We start from the raw sequence: 9,762 nt of genomic DNA on the forward strand, positions 1-9,762 counted from the left end.
TGCTTTTTATTAGATATTTGGAATAAAATCTATGAATGAACGGTAGAAACCCCCGTCCCCCCCCCCCCCCGCCCCGCCCAACCTCCCACCACCCCCCGCCCCGTCCCTCCTGGTATGCGCTTGAGAAATTTCGCTCCTTGCAAGCAAAGAAAGACAGTGCCCTCTGAAGTCCTTTGTTAGCATTAACTCGTCAGCCTCACCGTGAGCCTTTACAAATCTGTTTCATATTTTAATTTGTGATGCAGACTCAGGCCCAGACTGTTAACAAAGCCAGAGACAGCTGGATCAATTCACGGTGAGGATCACGTGCAGCGTTTCTGGGGCTGCCAGGTGAAGAGAGGAGCCCAGCAAGCAGATCCTGTTCCTGAAGGAGGTGTGGATAAAATGAGCCAAGACCAAACGTAGAGCAACGCTGTAGATACCAGAGATGGGTGCTGAAAAGAAGGGAGGTGGAAATGTGGAGCTAGCGCACATCTGTCTTTTTAAAAACCTGTTTCTGTAGCCTGTGGCAAGGTGTGGAGGCAGCCCATTAGGGCAGCCTCAAAGGCACCTCCTAGAAGTGCTTTGTCAGTCCATGTTGTGGGCTCAAAGTGAGTCGTTGCTTTGGAAGACCAGACGTGAATGTCTTTCCCTGGGAAAAAATGTTCTGTTTAAACAAAGAGATTAACACTTTTTCTCACTAAGAAGTATTTCTTTCTTACTTTAGTCACTTAGCAAATCTACATGGAACTGTAGGTAGATGATCCTGCCGAGAAATAAAACATGTGGGGGAGCCTGGGTGGCTCAGTTGCTAAGCATCTGCCTTCGGCTCAGGTCATGATCCCAGGGTCCTGGGATCGAGCCCCACGTTGGGCTCCTTGCTCAGTGGAGAGCTTGCTTCTCCCTTTCCCACTCCTCCTGCTTGTGTTCCCTCTTTTAGGGGCGCCTGGGTGGCTCAGTCATTAAGCGTCTGCCTTCGGCTCAGGTCATGATCCCAGGGTCCTGGGATCGAGCCCCGCTTCAGGCTCCCTGCTCGGCGGGGAGCCTGCTTCTCTCTCTCCCACTCCCCCTGCTTGCGTTCCCTCTCTCGCTGTCTCTCTCTGTTGAAAAAATAAATAAAATCTTAAATAAATAAAACGTGCACAGCTCGGTTGGTTGACTAGGGATTTTGTCACAGGAAGCCACTGAGTTAGGAACAGGCAAGGCAGTCTGTTTCTGTTGCATCTTCACCACCTGGAAACTGCAGTGTCCTAACCATGGGGGCAGCAACATTTGTTTCTCCTTGCCGGGTACTTTGCTAAGCAGGCAGGGGGATCCTCGACGTTGGCTCATCATCCTCGGATGCCATTTCCCTGCTCTTTTCTACCTAATGTTGCCATCCTTCTGGGCTTCAAGAAAAGAGAAGGAAAAAACGTCGTAGCTTTGGGAAATCTTGAACTGTATTCAGTGACCATAGACGTTTGCTTCATCTGCCTCAGGGAGATAAGCAACATGAGGCAGAGGAAAGAAATTAGCTTCTGGAGGGTATAAAAGTGGAAAACATTTTCCTGCTGAGAGAGAGAGGTTGCATTTGGGGGAAAATGTGTGTGCTTTCAATGACCTCCTGCAAACCACACTGGTTTGCTTGAACCAATGTCTGACAAGCTTTCAGGCCTCTGTGCCCTTTCTACTGTTTATTTTACAGCTGAAAGTGATTTGCAAGTTAGCATATTTCTGATCACAGCAACTCAAACTGTTATTACCCCCGCATCTCTCAGCCAAGCCTAAAGGTAATTCTTACTACTCTCCTCACAGGATGAGAAGGTGAGCAAGTCGTGGATGTGTACATGAAGAACTCTCTAGACAGGCCTGTGATCCAACTGGACAAGTGTACACATAGTCGATGTCTGAGTCATAAACAAGTCAGGAAATGCTGTGGGTCTGTGTCGTACAGTGACCACCACCCGACTCAAGATGTTAGCCCATTCCCATAGGCCCCCGGGAGCTGGTCTTCGCCTCTGCCTTGTGACACCAAACCAAGGTCTCATTTTTAATGCTATTAAGAAGCTGTGCCCAAGGCTTTGGCCTTGTTATCTCCCTTAACAACGTTATTTTGTTAGGCTGCAAAATAAGCAGCATGGGGTTAAATGTATTAGCTGCCTTCCAACCTAATTTATCTTCATTCCTTCCTAATTTACACTCGGGCTGAATTAATGAGAATGATTTAATTAACACAGTGCGACCATGGTACCAGGGACAAGACAGCTCGGGGGATTAGACCAAACAGTGGGCTAAGCAGCTGCCATCCTGCCTCCTGTGGTTTCCCCAAAGCCCCACCCGAATTTCAGACATGTTCCCTGCCAGGCTTCCAAGGGTCTTCTTTGTTCTTTGATCCACTTCCTGAATCTGTGTGAGGAAAATGGCACTGCTTTCCTTCCTCGCCTTATTTCTAAGAGGGGCTTCCGGCTGTGGTCTGTAGAATAAGGGTGGCAGAGGGGCCCGGCGCTCACTAGAGAGGTATGCTCTTCCTCCCCCAGTGTCAAGTTTGTGCTGGGAAATGGGACACTGAGCCAGGGACGGGAAGCCCCTGGCTGCACTTGTCTTGGGATCAACACCTGTGGAAGGAAAGGGAGGGAAGCAGGATGGGCAAAGGGAGCTCAGCTGGGATGCGGTCTCAGCTGAGGCCTCGGATGGCCCCCACGGGGAGCCCTGGAGTGGAAATGAGCCTGCAGAGTTGTCCGCAGTCAAAGCGAGAAGGCCAGGTTTTATGTGGCTGCATCAACCAGTTGCTGAGTCCAGGCTACCCAGGAAAGGGACCAGGGCTCGGTCAAGGCGGCACTCTTCCACAGAGTTCTCAGTTCGGAAGAGGGCGGGTGGCTGAGCGCCTTCTGCAGCCAGCGCCCCAGCCGCTGGGGGAAGAAGTCCTTGGGTCTCGCAGGAGGAGTCGAGGGACTTAGCTCAGGGCCCACGTCAACACCACTCCTTGACAGAGATGCAAACCTAAAGAAATGAGACCTCAGCTCTTACTTTCAAAAAAAGGGGATTCTTAAAAATCCGGCTATTTATTAAAAAGACAAGGAAAAATAAAGAGTTAAGACAGTATGAGGAGCTATCAGCGTTGTGTAAGGCAGTTGTTTTTCTCCAGGAACAAACAAGAAGTCTGAACTGATAGTTTCCTAAATTTTGATTTGCTGCCTTCTGCATTTATGTCTTTTCGTGGTATTCATGTTAAACATTTGTTATGATAAACCTTGAGAATATTCCTAAAATTGTATCCAAATTGACATGTTCATATTTTAAAATTTCAGTTGCTTCCTACATCCATTATATGTGTTTCGTGTATTTTGTGTTACAAAATTACTTTTTAATTTCCAATTCTAGTTGTTCATGGCTGATCTATACAGATACAATGGACTTTTGTATTATGACTTTTTTTTTTTTAAAGATCTAGTTATTTATCTGAGAGTTTGGACGTGTGCACGTGGGGGGAGGGGCAGAGGGAGAGAAGCTCTAGCAGCAGCCTCCACGCTAAGTGGGGGCTTCATCCCACGACCCTGAGATCATGACCTGAGCCCAAACCAAGAGTCGGTCACTCAACCGACTGAGCCCCCCAGGCGCCCCTGTATTATGACTTTTAATAGAAAGTCGTGCGTGAACGTGAATTTGTGTCCTTTCAGAGCTGGGCCGGCCATCCTGTTGAACTCCATTCAGAGTTGTTACAACGGGGAAATTCACTCTTCCTTTGAGACTCTGTCCATCCCCTCATAGGGCCCCAGGTGACATTGCAGGGGGTAGACAGTTTATCGATGGCTCACAGGACTGCAGAGGGATCCATCTGAGTCACTTTTTTCCTTGGTGTTAGTCTATAAAGTCTGGTCGTTAGTGAATCGAGCAACCAGGGCTACGAGCGCTATTTCTACTCTGGGGCTCTTCAGCACAGTGATCTTCACGGTGATAGATTTTAGGGTCAGAATTTTAAAGCAGCATTTTATTATTTTTTTTCTCTGATTATAAAAACAATACACGGTAGAAATTTGGGGGAAAGAACAGAAAGGTAAAGGAAAATTAACCGCAAACCCGCCATTTGGAGGTAATGACATTTAGCATATCGGTTCCAGTCTTTCTATATCCACATAGTATCTGATTTTTAGCAGTTAAATGCTTCAGGGCAGGGACTAGAATCCAGCTGGAATTTCTGCTTCTACAGGCACCAGCTGGGCGTTTGAGGGACAAGTATTGTATCTTGGTGCCTTGGTTTCCCGGTTTGCCAAGTGAGGTCAGATGAGCACCTGGCTCCGAGCATTGTTTTGCTGATTAAATAAACTAGCATATGTAAAGCACACAGGACAGTGCCCGGCTTGTGGTGAGTGCTGCGTAAAGCCTGCCTTTCTGATTCCTTCCTAAGCTGTTTAAGGAGAATGGTATTCCTACAACCCTGTAGCTCTGTCCTCTTAACCCTCCTAAGTAAAAGTACCTTGAATCTGTATCAAAGTTCCTATTTCTACATTTGCCCAGCGGCAGTGGCTTAAGGGACACTTCCTGTCTTGAATGAAATTACAGACTCTCTTTGGAGTCAGTATTTGAGGCTCTGCTCTTTTTGCACACCTAGGAACCTGACAGCTCATGCGATGAAACTCAAATTCATGGGATTTGCCTTTGTGCCTCCTTCCATCTCTTACTGTTACTGTCTTCATGTTTTATACTGGGGCTGTCGGTCTGCAGTTGATGATGGAGAAACAATTCTTTACTCTCTACTACCTTAAGAAACTAAGCTGCTGCAAAGGGAAGAGTATTGAAGAAGTCACACATTTTAAAAAGAAGCAGCTAGCTATATTTAGAAGAAGGTAGCCTGGCCAACACAGAGTGTGGATGGAATATAGGCTCTTACTTTTTCCTGCCCTGAAGATCCTGTGGGGTGTACTTGGTAAAGCCTCTCTCGTATATATCAGAATCACACCAGGCTCTGTGGGGTGTGGCTTTTTACAACCCAGAGGCATCTTAACCCATTCCCCACTCCCCCTATTTTCCATAATCTTTGATTGCCCCAAGGCTCTTGGATCTAAACTCTTAATTTGTTCTAAGTAATTACATTAAAGAATTGACCGTTGTTCCAAGCAGTGAAAATGAGGGTTTTGTTTGGCCTATATGCCTTGCTTCCAGGGCAAGATGCCAAGTCCCCGAGCATGCCTGGATATGAAGAAGGGACCAGAAGAAGGGACCTTTGTGGTCCAAGAGCTTGTACCTTCAAATGAATATTAAAAGGATTTTATGGCCCTCTGTGAGCACAGACTTTACTCACTGCATAGAATTCAGCTGGGACAGGAGTCTGGAAGGAAAAAAACAAAAACAAAAACAAGAAGCTGCAAGTTAACATTACCAGTATGAAGAAAGAATGAAAACAGAGAAATGCTGTTGAGCGTGCTGTCTTAAAGTTCCCACAACTGTTTCTCATGATTTTGAAAATATAACACGAGCGAGGATATAAACTCACATACACACGCGTACACAAATTTCCTTTAGCCTCATGAATAATTGTGAAAAGCATTCACTATCAAATCCCAAATAAAGTTGAAAGACTTGCTATTCCCTTATCTGAGGATACCTGAAAATATTTAAATATCAGGAGGAAATGGTAACATTTAAAAAAAACACGTACATTCAAATACTTATAAATCAGTTTTCACACCCACAATTATCTTCAGAAGTTAGTGGTTTCATTGAGCCAATCAGTCATTCACCCAGCAAATATTGATTTACAGGCATTGTATTAATACTTGGTGCTGCGGATATTCTCCAATTCCACTAGATTATTTCAGCCCTACCCTGTGATTTTACACTGTTGTAGGTTTGGCTGGCCATCAGCGTACTTGTATTTGCATTTCGAATGTCTCTCGTTCAAACTCTGAAGCCATGGAAAGAAATCACATATAGGGAAACTTGAGTGGGGGGGGGGGGAAGAACATAAATATAGGCCAAAGCAGAGTTCAGTTTTTGTCACCCTTATTAGACTGCTAGTCTGGAAGAGAACCACGAGAATGTAGACCCCCTGGGTTGTGAAATGGTCTTCTTCAAGTGCCATTTTTCACCCAAGGATTATAAATAAAGCCATTATTGCCTCATTAAAAATTGGCCTGTTGGGGGCACCTGGGTGGCTCAGTTGGTTAAGCGACTGCCTTCGGCTCAGGTCATGATCCTGGAGTCCCGGGATCGAGTCCCACATCGGGCTCCCTGCTCGGCAGGGAGTCTGCTTCTCCCTCTGACCCTCCTCCCTCTCGTGCTCTCTGTCTCTCATTGTCTCTCTCGCAAATAAATAAAATCTTAAAAAAAATAAAAATAAAATAAAATAAAAAAATTGGCCTGTTGGGCGCCTGGGTGGCTCAGTCGGCTAAGCGACTGCCTTCGGCTCAGGTCATGATGATCCTGGAGTCCCTGGATCGAGTCCCGCGTCGGGCTCCCTGCTCAGCAGGGAGCCTGCTTCTCCCTCTGCCCCTCCCCCCTCTCATGCTCTTTGTCTCTCATTCTCTCTCTCGCAAATAAATAAATAAAATCTTTAAAAATAAATAAATAAATAAATAAAATAAACCATTTAAAAGTGAGTTGCTGGGGCGCCTGGGTGGCTCAGTTGGTTAAGCGACTGCCTTCGGCTCAGGTCATGATCCTGGAGTCCCGGGATCGAGTCCCGCATCGGGCTCCCTGCTCGGCCGGGAGCCTGCTTCTCCCTCTGCCCCTCCCCCCTCTCATGCGCTCTCTCTCTCTCTCTCTCTCTCTCGTTCTCTCTGTCTCAAATAAATAAATAAAATCCTAAAAAAAAAAAAAAATTGGCCTGTTAAAAATGGTAACGGGGCTCATAATGGCACTCGCCAAGAAAGGAAAAGGCAAACCTCATAGGCAGAAGTAGGGGGTGAGTGTCAACGCTGCGCCCACCAAAGACTTCTGTTTTCAGGAGATCATGAGTTTTGCCACCGTAGGAGGAAACATCCCAGAGCTCCCCCCAACTGCACAATTGCTTCTATGTCTTTTCTGGGTCACTTATGGTGCCAAAAATGAGCAGGAACGCCAAATTGCCCCCTAATTTTTCAGACAGTGGTTTCAGAAAGTTGAAAACTTGATCAATTTCAAAGAATGCATTTTCTCTGCTGCACTTGTGCATTTTTTAAAATCCCATACACGACTGTATGTGATTTCAAAAGTTTTTAGTTTGTCAAGTATCAAGTTTTTGTATATGTCCTGCAACAGACAAAAGGTTGTTTTGTTTTGTTTATTGCCCTGCTAGGTACCTAAGAGATGAAATTGCCACCCCCAACAAAGCCAGGAAGGAGACTCTGTAGCACAGGACACAGACGCACGGCCCTGCAGACCACAGTGCAGAATTTGGGTAAAGCAACAGTGCCCTCTTCTGGCTACAGTGAAGAACTAAGTACAGAAGAGTGACAAAATCTAAGGTGAATAAATCCTGGAGATCTACTGTCTGCATAGAAGCCGTAGTTAACACCACTGTATTGTGTTGTGCCAAGAGGGTAGGTCTTACGTTAAGTGTTATCATCACAATAATAATAAAGAAAGAAGGTGGGAGGAAACTTTTGGTAATGGATATGTTTATGGCCTAGATGTGATGATGTTCCCACCGATGTATAATTATCCCCAGACTCATCAGCTGTATGCATTAAATACGCACAGCTTTTTGTATGTCAATTACACTTCAATAGAATGGGTTGTTGGTTTTTTTTAAGTAAGAAGGTGGTTTTTTTTTCAAGACCCAACATATCGAAAAAGAAGTGAACACAGTGTGGAAGCTCCTTGTAGAAACTTTTGTGCAGCTACATAGCCATAAAGGTTATGCCTCAAATGAGCAATGCCAAGTGTAATGCGAGGTCTGGCCAGTCTGCAACAATGTGATGGTACTCCCGTGCCCTACAGACGGGCAAGCCGAGGGCACCACTGAACCATCTGTCTCCTCAGCACAGGCTGGGCAATTCCAGGGCCATTCCCCCTTCTGCATACGATACTAATAGAAGTTGCCCTCAAGGCTGCTGGACAGGGACCCATATGTCCACTGGGCTAGTCTTGGAGCTAATAAGAACGACTAGAAACTCTCACATTTATTTAGTCTGATCAGATGCTACGTACCATACCCATCTCATTTAATCCCCACAGCAACCCTAGAAGCCTGAAGGTCTCGTGGTTGAAGCCAGAACCCAAAGTGGTTTTTACCCCACCAGAGTTGAGTTCCTAACTACTGACCTACACTGCATCCTCTAGTTTCCTGATTAACTGGGGCCTCTGCTTTTCTGTCCCCTGGAATGGCAGCCTCAGACACCCGGCACATATATGGTAAATTTACAAGAGAAGAAGAAATGAATTGCTCGGTTTGTTTTGCTTTGTGTTGACAGGTCTGATAAAGGTGTGACAAATGAGAAGCTGAAATCCACTGATTAAAACTACATGGTTTGGGCGCCTGGGTGGCTCAGTTGGTTAAGCGACTGCCTTCGGCTCAGGTCATGATCCTGGAGTCCCGGGATCGAGTCCCGCATCGGGCTCCCTGCTCGGCAGGGAGTCTGCTTCTCCCTCTGACCCTCCTCCCTCTCATGCTCTCTGTCTCTCATTCTCTCTCTCTCAAATAAATAAATAAAATCTTAAAAAAAAAAAAACTACATGGTTTTTCTTAAATCAATTTTTACCCTTTGACCATAGTTGATTAAATGTCTCACCAGGTCATTCTCTCATTCTGGCACACTATACCCACTAGAGTTTGCTACATCAACTCACAAGCAAAATAGTGTCCTAATCAAGTTTTCTCTGTTAAATTTAGTTCAGACATTGTTTCTTAACAATGGAATGAAGCACTGTTTCCCCAGCTACGATGAAACTCTGAATATTGACAGTCTCATCTTCTGCCCGCTGCAATGTCTGCAGTCCAAATGTCTGGGGGAGCTTCGAGCGTCCTCCTGGAAGGATTTGGGGAGAAAGTGCAATGGAAGATAAAGGAAGCATTTCATCTCTTGGCTGTACCCAGCAACTGTGACATTATGGTTAAAAACCTAAGATACACAGATTATGCTAAAGTTTGAAATCTTCATATTGCACGACGGTTCACAGACAGGAGGGATGTTGTAAGTTTATTTCCCTGCTAGGTACCAAAGAGATGAAATTGAGCAGGCGTGGAGGCTCTTTGAGCATGAGATGGTGGTTTTCAGTCCGTTAAGAGGCCAAGCACAATAAAATCTCAGTTGCGTGGGAGCCAACTCACTAAAAAGATAAATAAAACATTTTTCCTATACTGAACTTTTAGAGGAAAGATACTAAACCCAAGAAAAGATGGCCCTGTTGGAGCTTTCTTTTAAAAGTAAACGATATCAGGGCGCCTGTGTGGCTCAGTCGGTTAAGTGTCTGCCTTCGGCTCAGGTCATGATCCCGGAGTCCTGGGATCGAGCCCCGTATGTGGGGCTCCCTGCTCAGTGGGGAGCCTGCTTCTCCCTCTGCCTCTGCCCCTCCCCTGCTTGTGCTTGCTCACTCTCTCTCAAACAAAAATCCTTTAAAAAAAAAAAAAAGTAAACGATATCTACCTAAACATCAAATCAACAAGTAATATCTCAAATTTTAAAAGCAGCAGTACGATAGGGTCATACTGACAGATGTGGGGTACAGCAACAGCTCCACAGGGCTGCCCCTGCCTGGCAGGCACGTAGGAAGGGCTTACTGAATAGGGGACTGCTGCTCTTCTCTCATCTTTCTGTACTGCCTGTGTTTCCACCTGTATGTACTACTTCAATTAATATTAGAAATATTTTAAAGTCAATGGCAAAA

This window comes from Neomonachus schauinslandi, chromosome 7 (assembly GCF_002201575.2).
Source record: "Neomonachus schauinslandi chromosome 7, ASM220157v2, whole genome shotgun sequence".
In the NCBI taxonomy this organism is placed as follows: domain Eukaryota; kingdom Metazoa; phylum Chordata; class Mammalia; order Carnivora; family Phocidae; genus Neomonachus; species Neomonachus schauinslandi.